General features: G+C 44.8%; 1 protein-coding gene across 2 annotated transcripts in view; it reads left to right on the top strand.

Moving 5' to 3' along the window:
* The window catches only part of KHDRBS1 (KH RNA binding domain containing, signal transduction associated 1), a 42,918-nt gene extending 32,430 nt beyond the window's left edge, over positions 1–10,488 (top strand). The window contains exons 11-12 of one of the 2 annotated variants that reach the window (XR_010730477.1): positions 1,926–2,023; positions 9,807–10,488. The gene's annotated coding sequence lies outside the window, so the exon portion shown is untranslated. The remainder of the gene's footprint in view (positions 1–1,925; positions 2,024–9,806) is intronic. The other variant, XR_010730476.1, reaches the window with a different exon arrangement.
* The last annotated feature ends 3,134 nt before the right edge of the window (positions 10,489–13,622 follow it).

The following is a 13,622-nucleotide window of genomic DNA, read 5'->3' as shown; positions in this document are numbered from 1 at the left end:
TTCAAACTTCAATGTTCCAGGTCTATGCTTTATCTACTGTACCACCACAGGTCAGGCAGAGAGGGCCATATGTCTTGAGCATGGTTTGAAGCACCCACAAAATCCTGCATGATATTGGTTACATAAATGGGTAGGAAATTTTAAGGGAAAGTCTCTGAATGTAGAGAAGTTACTCTCAACTCTGCCTAGGGTAGTCTAAAGAACAGAATTTTGGGGAAACTTTTTTTTTTGTGTGGTAGAGACAGTTCAGAGAGAAGGACAGATAGGGACAGACAGGAAGGGGAGAGAGATGAGAAACATCAATTCTTTGTGGCAGCTCCTTAGTTCATTGATTGATTTCTCATATGTGCCTTCACAGGGGTGGGGGGGCCACAGCAGACCGAGTGACCCCTTGCTTGAGCCAGCAACCTTGGGCTCAAGCTGGTGAGCCTTGCTCAAACCAGATGAGTCTGCACTCAAGCTGGTGACCCTGGGGTCTCGAACCTGGGTCTTCCACATCCCAGTCCAGTGCTCTATCCACTGCGTCACCGCCAGATCATGTGGGAAAAATCTTTTTTTTATTTGGCCTGTAATTTGTGCTTGAAAAGGCATCTGTTCACCCATTTAAAGTGTATAATCCAATGGTTTTAGTATAGTTATATGCTGCATAATGATTCGGTCAACAACAGACCACATGTACAATGGCAGTATTCTGTATAGCCTATTCCAGGGGTTGGGAACCTTTTTGGCTGAGAGAGCCATGAACGCCACATATTTTAAAATGTAATTCCATGAGAGCCATACAACGACCTGTGTGTGTTACGCATTATCCAATAAAAATTTGGTGGTGTCCCGGAGGACAGCTGTGATTGGCTCCAGCCACCCACAACCATAAACATGAGTGATAGGAAATGATTGGATTGTAATACATGAGAATGTTTTATATTTTTAACGTTATTATTTTTTTATTAAAGATTTGTCTGCGAGCCAGATGCAGCCATCAAAAGAGCCACATCTGGCTCACGAGCCACATGCAACTGGCCCCTTGAGTGTGGCTCTTCCACAAAATACCGCGTGTGGGTGCTACCTCGATAAGGAATGTACCTACCTATATAGTTTAAGTTTAAAAAATTTAGCTCTCAAAAGAAATTTCAATCGTTGTACTGTTGATATTTGGCTCTGTTGACTGAGTTTGCCGACCACTGGCCTAGGTGTCTAGTAGGCTAGACCGTCTAGGTTTATGTCTATATACTCTGTGATGGTCACAAAACAACAAAATTGCCTATTCGTACATATTTCTCAAAATTTATCCCCATTGTGCCTGACGTGGTAGCACAGAGTTAAAAGGGTCAACCTAGAGTGCTGAGGTCACTGGATTGAAGTTCTGGTCTTGTTTGGTCAAGGCACATATGAGAAGCAACAGTTGATGCTTCCTGCTCCTCCCCCATTTCCTTTATCTCTCTCTCTCCCTTCCTCCCCCCTTTCCTCCCTTCACCCCTCACTCCCCTCTCGGTAAAATCAATAAATAAAAATCTTAAAAAAAAAAAAAAAAAAAAGCCTGACCTGTGATGGCGCAGTGGATAAAGCGTCAACCTGGACATGCTGAGGTCGCTGGTTCGAAACCCTGGGCTTGCCTGGTCAAGGCACATATGGGAGTTGAAGCTTCCAGCTCCTCCCCCCTTCTCTCTCTCTCCCTCTCTCTCTCCTCTCTAAAAATGAATAAATAAAATAAAAATAAAAAATCTTAAAAAAAGTGTATCCCCATTGTTAAGTGGCTCATGACTGTATATACAGAGTTGTACAAGCATCACCACAACCATTGTAGAACATCTTTATCGCCCCAAAAAGAAATGCCAAGCTAAAAATGAATGTAAGGAGACATCAGCAACTACTAGGGCTTTCTGACCACAAAGGGTAAAACAGACTGAGACTGTTTTTTGTTTTAGGAACAGCAGCCTGAAAGTTGGAAACCAAATGGCTGCTTGTCTACAGATATACAGAGAGCTCTTGAACCAAGTAAACAAGGGAGATAGAGGTAGTATTGGTAAGATGTTTTGTTCAAGTTTTTGAAATTTAAATATTCTCTTCCTGGCCTCAAACCCTGTGGTTCTGTGTCCCCCAAGGCTTTGCCCATAGATCATTTCTGGGTTAGAATGCATAGGCACCATATGGATTCCCTCTTTCTTGATGTATAGGCTCCTGCTTTGTGTGAGCCTGTACAGCTGTTGTTTGCTGGTAGTGTTACTATTAAGTAGTTCTATTTTCTCATCTTATCGCTTCTCAGTCTGTGAAGTGATCTTGACTGTAATTTATTTATTTATTTTATTTTTGTGACAGAGACAGACAGGGACAGACAGGGAGGAAGGGAGAGAGATGAGAAGCTTCAATTCTTTGTTGTGGCACCTTAGTTCATCGGTTGCTTTTCCATATGTGCTTTGCCCTGGGGGGGTGGGGGGCTACAGCAGAACGAGTGACCCCTTGCTCAAGCCAGCAACTTTGGGCTTCAAGCCAATGACCTTTGGGCTCAAGCCAGCAACCATGGGGTCATGTCTATGATCCCACGTGCCAAGGACCGTGTGGCTAGTAATTCCAGGTCCTGAGTGGGAATGGCATGGAATGAAGAAATAAACTTAGAGAAAAAAGATGGGATCAGGAGATCTCTTTGCATCGCAAAAGATAGCTTGCAAAAAGCATCTCCACCCCCATACCTGCTTTATTTATAGGGCAGAGTAAAGTCATTAGCAAATCAAAGAGTTCATTGAAACAGTCACATTTCCAAGGCAACCCAAGAATTCTCCCAAGTGCAGAAAACCCCCTCCATACATAACATCTTAACTTCACAAAACAAAGGATAAAAAGAAAACTGCCTCCAATCTCTCAGAGGGACTTGGGGGATAGGAAGAGTAGAAACAATCCAGCATCACAGCTAATATAAAGGTATTGGGAAAAAACTTAGCCTTTAGCAACTTAAGCAGGCAAGTGAGGTGGAAGGTTGGGCTGACTGTCAGCTTACTGCTAGTCCCCCACACCTGTGTCCCCCCCAAAAAATTTAAACCACAAGGACCCTGTCAGCTTGCGGTCCCCAACACCCACAGTCAAGCCAGCAACCCTGCGCTCAAGCCAGCGACCTCAGGATTTCAAACCTGGGTCCTCTGTTTCCCAGTCTGATGCTCTGTCCACTGCACCAATCCCTGGTCAGACGACCACATTATTTTTAAAAGGAAAAAGTATAGTGTGTCCATGAAGTCATGGTGCACTTTTGACCGGTCACAGGAAAGCAACAAAAGTCAATAGAAATATGAAATCTGCACCAAATAAAAGGAAAACCCTCCCAGTTTCTGTAGAATGATGTGGCAGCATGTGCGCATGCGCAGATGATGACGTAATACCGTGTATACAGCAGAGCAGCCCACAGCCATGCCAGTAGAGATGTGGATGGTACAAAGGAAAGTTCACTGTGTTCTGTGGCTCGCTAAATTAGAATCCATGACCAAAGTGCAACGTGAATATCGGCGCGTTTATAACGAAGCACCACCACATAGGAAGAACATTACTCGGTGGGATAAGCAGTTGAAGGAAACCGGCAGTTTGGTGGAGAAACCCCGTTCTGGTAGGCCACCAGTCAGTGACGAGTCTGTAGAGGCTATATGGGATAGCTACCTAAGGAGCGCTAAAAAGTCTGTGCGTGAGCCCACATCGGACTGCACTGAATAGGTATGAAACTGGGAGAGTTTTCCTCTTATTTGGTGCAGATTTCACATTTCTATCGTCTTTTGTTGCTTTCCTGTGACCGGTCAAAAGTGCACCATGACTTCAGGGACACACTGTAAGTCCTGGCTGGTTGGCCAGGTGTGGATGTTCCGGGTTGGATTCTAGTCAGGGCACACAGGGGAAGTGGCCATCTGCTTCTTTGCCTCTCCCCTGGCCCTTTTCTCTCTCTCTCTCTCTCTCTCCCCTCCTCTTGCTCTCCCGGCTCAATCTAGTGAGTTGGCACCTGGCATTGAGAGTGGCTCCAGTGGAGCCTCACCTCAGGTGCTAAAAATAGTTCAGTTGCTCAGCAACTGCCAGCTGCATATGGGCAGAGCATAGCCCATTCCCAGGGAGCTTGCCAGTAGACCCCAGTTGGGGTGCATGAAGGAGTCTCTTGTCTCCTCTCAATTAATAAACAAAATTGGATATAAATAAGTAAATAAATAAAAGAAGAAAATGACATGGGAAAAATAAGGTACTTTGCCTGGCTAAGGAAGAAGAGAAGTCAATTCGAATACCTACTAGGTTGTAAATGAAGCAGTAGATAATAGGAAAGATGAAGTAATTTACAATGGTTACATATCAAGTTGTGGGAGGTGGTGTATATCAACATTTTTGTACACCAAAGTCCATTTTCTATGCTGAAAGCATGCTGCTTCTATATTTTATTGACACTTGAGGCCGTTTATTATAAGATGTATTATTAAGTACTGCAAAGAAAGAAAAATGATTACCAATTATTTATTTTTTATTTTTTATTTTTTTGTTGTTTATTTTTATTTTTTATTTTTTTTCTGAAGTTGGAAACGGGGAGAGACAGTCAGACAGACTATCGCATGCGCCCGACCGGGATCCACCCGGCAGGCCCACCAGGGGCAACGCTCTGCCCCTCCCGGGCGTCGCTCTGCCGCGACCAGAGCCACTCTAGCGCCTGGGGCAGAGGCCAAGGAGCCATCCCCAGCGCCTGGGCCATCTTTGCTCCAATGGAGCCTTGACTGCGGGAGGGGAAGAGAGAGACAGAGAGGAAGGAGGGGGGGGTGGAGAAGCAAATGGGCGCTTCTCCTGTGTGCCCTGGCCGGGAATCGAACCCGGGTCCCCCGCACGCCAGGCCGACGCCCTACCGCTGAGCCAACCGGCCAGGGCCTACAATGGTTTATTTTTATATTGAATGTAAGATGCATCCTGATTTCAGAGTTGTTAAAATTGGAAATAAGGTACATCTTGGGTACTGTGGCATTTTGTCAATTCTAACATTCTTCACTGTGTGCCATGCACTCTCTTCTCCACATGTGGAGTAGCTGTAATTATCCCATATTTACACAGTGATGAAACTGAGACCCAGAAAAATTAAATCACTTATCCAAGGTCAAGCAGCTGTTAAGTAGCAGAGCTGGGATTCAAGCTCAGGCAGTCTGATTTTAGAGGCTGTGATTAGTCTCAACTACTGGAATTGAGTTTAATCTGTTAACCAGAACCATCACAGGGAGCTTGTACAATCATTCGGTATCTGGAAGGAGGCTTTTCTGCAGGAATATTATTACTAATGCAGAGAACATTTGCTGAGGCTCTTGTACTGGCTGTGCTGGGTCACGGTCTACATCATTTTGTAGTCTCTCTCTGCCTTCAAGAAACTCAGTCCAGTGTGAGAGAGTCTTACATAGTTGGGGTAGTGTGTGATTGTTTCTGTTGCTGAACTGCATTTCAGGGAGCTTGCAGGAGCTGCTGGGAAAGGTATAGGGAGTGCTAGAGAAGAGGAGTGACATTGAAGCAAAGTCTCAAAGTATAACTAAGATAGGTTAGCATAGCATTTTACAATGGCTTCAAAAAGACTAATTTCAAATTCGGCCTCCAAAGTTGCTAGCTTTGGAAACTTAGATGAGTTATCTTCTCCAGGTCTCAGTTTCATCATCTGTAAAATGGGGTAATAATTCATTTGACAACACAACACTACTGTAAAGATTGAGTGAACTAATATTTATAACACATTCAACATGATATGTAAGCTTCCAATAAATTAGCTATGAATAGAAGCTGGAAGAGTAAGTTAGTGCCAATCTTGAAAAGATAAATGTTAGACAAGGAATTTAGATTTTATTCTAAAATTTAGGGAGCTCTTAGAGGCAGGCCTTAAGCACCAGAACACACCTGTTTGCCATTGTACTGATGAGGTAGGGGAGTAAGGAGCCAGAAGAGAAAAGCCATCTGTGAGTGAACCACTCCTTTGTGGGAGAGTGAAGGGGGATAGTCTCCCACCACCTTGCAGTTCTTCCTCTCTGTCTTGTCTGAAGGTGTTTTGGTTCTTACCTTTTTCAGAAAGGAAATCATCTCTCCTCTCAGAGAGTATAGTATTTGGGCAATATGGAGGTGGGATGTTAAACCCTCACCATATGTTGATATATCCTCTTCCCATAATCTGATCCCCTTTACCCACCCTGTGAATTGGAGACCAAACTCTGAATCTTCACAGATAGAAACTTTGTTCTCACCACTCTGTCCCAAATGAATGAAGTCTCTGCCTCCATTTTAAGCTCTTAATTCTGCTATTAATTCTGTACTGGGAGTATCATATGCAGCATCCCATTTAATTCTCCCAAGCCTGTGAAATGAGGATTATCCTGGGAAACTGAAAGCTGATGTGTACAGGTTAGGATAACCACAGCTTAGACCCAAGTCTCTGCCCCCATGAGCTGCCGCCTCAGTGTCTAGAGTGGCAACAAGGTCAGTTTACACTGAAAGGAGTTTCCAGTTTTGGTGTATAGGATGGGTGTCACTGGCTTGGTTTTCAGATTCTTAGACTTAAAAGAATTGGTTACTTATAAGCACTCTCTCTTTTTCTCTCTTTCTTTCCAGACCCTTATGTACGTCTTGCTCTCCAAATTAATAGTCGTTGCATGTTTAAAGCTAGCAAGCATCTGATGAATATTTAATAGTCTTGAGCAGACTGGCTGGATACAGCTGTCTTGAGACAGCAGCTGTTAGGGGGAGGGGAGGAAGTGCACTGCACTGCCTAACTTCTTTTGTTCCCTGGCCTAGCCCTTTAGGAGCAAAGGCCTGTGGTGGGCACTGCACCCTAGTCCTATTGTGGCCTGATTGCTCCCAAGGAGGTTACATTCAAACAGCAGACCAAAGCCTCTTTTGGGTAATGGGGAGCAGATTATGTACTCTGACATCTAGAATAACTTTCTAGCCCCTGGGATGGAGGTCTTCTATTCTGTGGCCTGTTCTGGCTCTGAGGTGGAGAATGTGTTCTCATCCAGTGTTCTGCCAACTGCAGTTCTCTTTTGTTAAAGGAGGGAGATTTGTATCTAGAAGGAACTTGAATTTCATAACCATGCTTCTGGGGTTTAGCCCCTTGACATTCCTTAACTACAAATGGGGTAGCCTCTCAGCAGTAGGTGCCATACTCATTCCTAGACTAAGCTGTGGTGATTGCCTTTGGCTGCATCTCAGGCAAGTACATAAGCTATCCTTGTGTTTCCTTCACCTAGACCTAGGGAGTTCTTTGCAAGGAGGCCTTGTCATTTTCAAGGCAAATTTTGGGAGGTCATAGGGACTTCTGAAAAAAGACAGCCTGTGAGAAGTTTCTAGGCAGAGTGTGAGCCATGGCTAGACTATTGCCCCAGATTAATCAGCCACGTAGAGCACATTGCCAGTTCATACTTTATTAAGATGCCTGAATTAGCTGTTCCTTGTCAACCTCTGGAGCCCACCTCGGCCTACCTCAGGATAGCCAGACAGTCTCTTCCCCCCAGGCACCAGGAGAGAGAACTTAAAAGCGTTTGGGCCTGACCAGGTGGTGGTACAGTGGATACTGTTGACCTGGGACACTGAGGACCTAGATTTGAAACCTCAAGGTTGCAAGCTTGAAGCCCAAGGTCACTGGCTTGAGCAAGGGGTCACTGGTTCAGCTAGAACCTCCCAGTCAAGGCATATATGAGAAAATAATCAATGAACAACGAAAGTGCCGCAACTATGAGTTGATGCTTCTCATCTCTCTCCCTCCTGTCTGTCCATGTCTGTCTGTCTATGTCTCTCTCTTTCAATCAATCAAAAAGCATTTGGGTTTAGATACAGGGCTAATTCTTTTTTTTTTCTTCTTTTTTTTTTTTACAGGGACACAGAGAGTCAGAGAGAGGGATAGACAGGGACAGAGAGAGATAAGAAGCATCAATCATCAGCCTTTTGTTGCGAGACCTTAGTTGTTCATTGACTGCTTTCTTATATGTGCCTTGACCACAGGCCTTCAGCAGACGGAGTAACCCCTTGCTCCAGCCAACAACCTTGGGTCCAAGCTGGTGAGCTTTTGCTCAAACCAGATGAGCCTGCACTCAAGCTGGCGACCTCGGGGTCTCGAACCTGGGTCTTCTGCATCCCAGTTCAATGCTCTATCCACTGCACCACCGCCTGGTCAGGCCCAGGGCTAATTCTTCTCTGGGGTTTTTTGACTCCTACAGGCTTCATGCTTCCTATTCATGACCGAGCTTTAGTTATAAAGTGAGTGCTACACATATCTCAGGCTCTCTGGGGTTGGAATGGAGGAAACAAATTGCATCTGCCTTTGAAAAAGAGAACTACCTGCACTCGGATACAATATTTCATAGCTGCTCTTCAGATAGCAGTACACATAGCCACTTTTATTCATTTTTCGTAATGCATTCACGGTTATAAATTGGACTGTCCACTATGTACTAGTAGATACTGGAAAGTCAGTGGCAAGTGAGCAAGATAAAATTGGTCCCTGGCCTCATGGAAGTTAACTGTGTATTTGGGGAGACATATTATATCAGCTGTCGGTGCTATGAGGGCACATAGTAGGGGGCTAACTTAACTTTGGGGTTTTCCTTGAGGAAATAATGTTTAAGCTGACATCTAAAGGAAAGCATTATCTAGGTAAAAGACTGAAGAGATGGATTGGGAGAAGAGCATGGAGCACATTCTAGGTAGAGGGTAGGACTGAGGCAGGTTCAAGGTGAGGTGAAAATCTGAACCTTATTCTGTGGTCATCACTGAAGACCATTGAATCCAGGAGGAAGTGTGGGGTAGGAAGTGACATGATTAGATTTCTGGTTTTTCAACTTCATTTGCTTCTGAATAGAGAATGGATTATAGTCCAGGCAAGAAATGAAGAAGACCTATAATATTTATAGAATGATAGTAGTGAAAATGTAGTAAAGTAAATGGATTCAGGAACTTTGAATATAATGGGCGGTTGATTAGATATAGGAGAAAAAAAGGGGGGCTCCCAGGTTACTGGCCTGTACGGTGCCATTTTTTTAAATATGGGAGCACTGCCACAGGCTTTGGCATCAGAGCAAGACCTTGCCCTGTGCCACAGACTTAGGCTGTATCTCTCCCGTGGATAACCCTGATTATTTGGGGCTGGGCTGAATCCCTCATAAGGCCAGAAGGGATAGACCTCTGAACATAGGATTTTTTTTTTCAGATTTTATTTTGTTGGTTTTACAGAAGGGGCAGTAGTGAGAAGTATCAACTCATTGTTGCTTCACTTTAATTATTCATTGATTGCTTGCCATATGTGCCTTGACCGGGCAAGCATACGCTTTCGAACTGGCGACCTCAGGATTCCAGGTTGACGTTTGATTCACTGCATCACCACAAGTCACGCCTGAACATAGGATTGAGGTGCTAGAAGATGCCTATTTCCCCTTTCCCTTTCTTCCAAAGACTTCTAAAGCTCTTTGTTCATCTGTATTACTTACACATCTGTGGGGGAACAGGCAGCATTTCTCCTTTATATAGCTGGAGGTCTCAAAGCTTGTAAAACTAAAAGCCCCAAAGGTTTAGTTGATTCAGCTCCCAATCACTCATGGCTAAGGCTGGAACGTATGAGGTGTAAGAGTCCATGTGCCTGACTGACATGAAAAGACAGCTCATGGGCTGTGGATATCTGTGTGCTACTCATCTGTCCACATAGAAACCTTGTACTGAATGAAACAACTGCAGTTGTGCTGTGGGTGGGGAGATTGTAAGGGAGGCAGCTTGGCCATATGGGAGGCTGGGAAGCCCCATGGTGTGGCATCTTCATGTTCCTTAATTTTCTGCCTGTGTCTTTGCAGCTATCAGAGGACTCCGGAAACTGGGAGAGCTGCCTGCTGTGTCAAGGCTGGCCTGAGGGCATTTGCTGAGCACAGAGAAACCCAAGAGAGATCAACAGTCTGTTCTTACCCACCTCTTTGATCTGTCTGATTTACCCACAGAAAGCCAGCCAGGATCCCCTAAGAGTCTGTAGGCCCAGAATGGAGTCCTCAGGGCTACAGGGCACTGCGATACTAACAGTTACGCATGCTCAGAACTTTAAAGAGTTGAAGGGGACTAACAGTATCCTCAGCATGGCCTCCTAAATCTGAATAAACTGGCAACTCCTGCTGTGTCATTCCCAGTTTGCCTGCTTCCACTTAGCCCCCAGCAGAACTGGCTGGAATACCCTACCAACACCCTACCATCTCCTGCTTCCCTGCCACACCTGTTTTGTGGGTGCCAGCCTGGGAGCCCTTGGACACTTCCAGAGGGCTCCTGGAGAGAAGCTGGTCACCACCTCTGCAACAGGCTGAGGAGAGCCAAGTGAGGAGGTTCATTTATTTTGGGCAAGTCATTTAACCTCTGCACCTGTTCTCTTTATTGTTGATACCTAACCTTGTTCACAAAGCTGTTTTAGGGGAAGGGTTTTACCTCTGTACTGTATCCCTTCCCCAGCAAATGTCTGGCACAGAGGGGCTCAATAAAGGTTTGGTCAAGTGATGAGTAGTCCCACTCTGAGAGCTTCTATCAACTTGGGGAGAGAGCCAAAGCCCTCCTGTATAGCTGCCACCTTCTTTCCAGGTATATTAGGCTAGCTACTTGTCCTAACATTTTCTCTTAAAGGATTGGAAAATCAGCCCTTCTTATGGACTTCTGGTTTCCTATGAACTGATGTCCCAGGTGGTTTTACACTGAGCCTCTCCTATTGAGCTCTTCCTTTGATGCCTTTTTATTTTTAAATTTTTTTTTTTTAACAGAGTCAGAGAGAGAGAGAAAGAGAGAGGGATAGATAGGGATAGACAGGAACAGAGAGAGATGAGAAGCATCAACCATCAGTTTTTCGTTATGATACCTTAGTTGTTCATTGATTGCTTTCTCATATGTGCCTTGACCGTGGGCCTTCAGTAGACCGAGTAACCCCTTGCTCAAACCAGCGACCTTGGGTCCAAGCTGGTGAGCTTTTTGCTCAAGCCAGATGAGCCTGAGCTCAAGCTGGTGACCTCGGGGTCTCGAACCTGGGTTCTCCTCATCCCAGTCCGACGCTCTTATCCACTGCGCCACCGCCTGGTCAGGCAAGCTCTTCCTTTGATGCCTTTTGGTGATTTATCCTCACAATGGATCAAGTGGAAGGTCTGAACTTGGGGACAGACCTTGTGGGCCTTTTAATTGAGCCTAGGACTGTCTAATAAGCTTAGATTTATTCTTAGCAGGAAAGGGATATTAAAATTAGTTGATTTACTGTGGGCAAGTTGTTTAACCTCTGAGCATGTTATCTTCATTATTGATTACATTATGAATAGTAGCTAATAATTTATTGAATGCTTAGTATATACCAGGTACTATGTCAAGAATTTATATGCACTGTTTCACCTAATTTCCAATCTGTCATACTCATTTTATAGATGAGGAAACAGGTCCAAAAAGGGTAAATAAGCCTGACCAGGTGGTGGCGAAGTGGATAGAGCGTCTGACTGGGATGCAGAGGACCCCCGGGTTCAAGACCCCGAGGTCGCCAGCTTGAGTGCGGGCTCATCTGGTTTGAGGAAAAGCCCACCAGCTTGAACCCAAGGTCGCTGGCTCCAGCAAGGGGTTACTCAGTCTGCTGAAGGCCCGCGGTCAAGGCATATATGAGAAAGCAATCAATGAACAACTATGGTGTTGCAACGCGCAATGAAAAACTAATGATTGATGCTTCTCATCTCTCTCCGTTCCTGTCTGTCTGTCCCTGTCTATCCCTCTCTCTGATTCACTCTCTGTAAAAAAAATAAATTAAAAAAAAAAAACTTCAAAAAGGGTAAATAACATGCCTTAGGTTAAAAAAGGGGGCTATTAGATTTTCATAGGCCCTGCTTTGAACTTGTTTGTACCTCTTTCAGCACAACTATTTTGAAGCAGTAAAGCGTTGTGTTTGTTTAAGAGGTTTGTTAAGGATGACAAATCAGGTTTACCCAGAACTGAGAGGGTTCCTAGGATGTGGAGTTTTTTGTTGCTGAGACCAGGAAAATGCCAGACAAATTGAAATGGATTTGTCAACCCAGGTTAGCACTGGGACTCAGTCCAGGATTGACCACTGAGACTGCAGTTTCCTGGTTTCTTGGTCTTGTAGGCCTCACCTTGCAGCCAGAGTCCCTTTATCTGCATTTGAGGACCTGCTTTAGTTTAGCAGGCGGGGAGGGATTTGGGGTGAGGAGTTAGGGCATCAGATGGCACTCTGGTCATAGGTAGCTGGAGACATAGAGCTGGGGTCACTGTCTGAGAAGCCAGTCTTAGGTTCCTAGGCAGCCACATGCTCAACCCCCAAATGCAGGGTATCTACTTGGGAGCCACGGAATTTTATGGAAAGCTCACAGGGCTAACACCAAACACGTCTGGATTCAAATCCTAGCTCATCACTTGTCATGTATTTTGGGGGCCTGTTAACTCCATAAGAGTAAGATAATAATCCCTATCCCCTGAATGGGATCTGAAAAGCAAATGGAATGTGTGAAATACCTAGCACAGGGTCTATACATAATACTGCTTAACACTTTGAGTTTCCTTCCTCCTCCCCCTCCCCCATCTTCTGTTTCTTTCTCAGTCCTGTCACCTGTCATGTCTGTCACATGCAGACTCCTCCCTCCTCTCATTAACACTTGCAGCCTTAGGGAGCTTCCTTTGAGAGCCCTGACCTATTGGGCTTGGCCCAGCTGCCCTGCATGTCAGTCACCCAGCCTGCAAGCAGAGAAGGGATGACATCAACCTTTCCCCTCCCCCCATCGGAAGCCTCTGGACTGTTCTGAGCCATAAATATTTTAGCTGGGCTTTTCTCTGGCTGTTGCCAGGGTGATGGACTCTCAGGGGACTGGGGTGGGAGTGTGGAGGCTGGGCTGGCAGCTTGGGGCCTAGCAGCAGAGCTGGCCCTGGAGGGGCGGTATGAAGCCTGGCCGGGAGCCAGTGCTTGCTGCAGCAGTTCAGAAGGCTCTTGCTCTGTAGGCCTGTCTTCCCTTTCCTGGGCCCCTCAGAGCCACTCCAACTGCTTCCAGGCCCAACTCTGCCCTTGAGTGCTATTTGATCTTGGGTAAATTGCTAAATGCCTCTAGGCCTTCATTTTAACATCTGCAACACATAAATTCCTGCTTAACTCGTGCAGGTAAGTGGAGAAGACAAAGGAGGTTTTGTAAAAATTGTATGAAATGTTACAATTAATAGTTCTGTGTTTCCCGGAAAATAGACTGTCTTATATTAATTTTTGCTCCTAAAGACGCACTAGGTCTTATTTTCAGGGGACATCTTATTTTTCCATGAACAAGAATTCACATTTATCGTTGAACAAAAAAATCAACATTTATTAATATACTGTAGTAATTAATATTACTGTAATAGATGAGTGTATGAAGATGATGTGATATATAGTGGCATATTAATCAGCCATTAAAAAGAATGAAACCTTGCCATTTTCAACACAGAAGGATCTTGCGGGTAATGTACTAGGTGAAATAAGTCAGAAAAAAATACTGGATGATTTCATGTATATATGGAATCTAAATAGCAAAATAAATTAACAAAACACAAACAAACGCATAGAGAACAAACTGATGGTTGCCAGATGGAAGCAGGGGAATGGGTGAAATAGGTGAAGGGAAATAAGGCACTTC

Source organism: Saccopteryx bilineata, chromosome 3 (genome assembly GCF_036850765.1).
Source record: "Saccopteryx bilineata isolate mSacBil1 chromosome 3, mSacBil1_pri_phased_curated, whole genome shotgun sequence".
Lineage (NCBI taxonomy): Eukaryota > Metazoa > Chordata > Mammalia > Chiroptera > Emballonuridae > Saccopteryx > Saccopteryx bilineata.
Note: the sequence above shows the minus strand (reverse complement) of the source record. Positions and strands in the feature narration are given on the sequence as shown.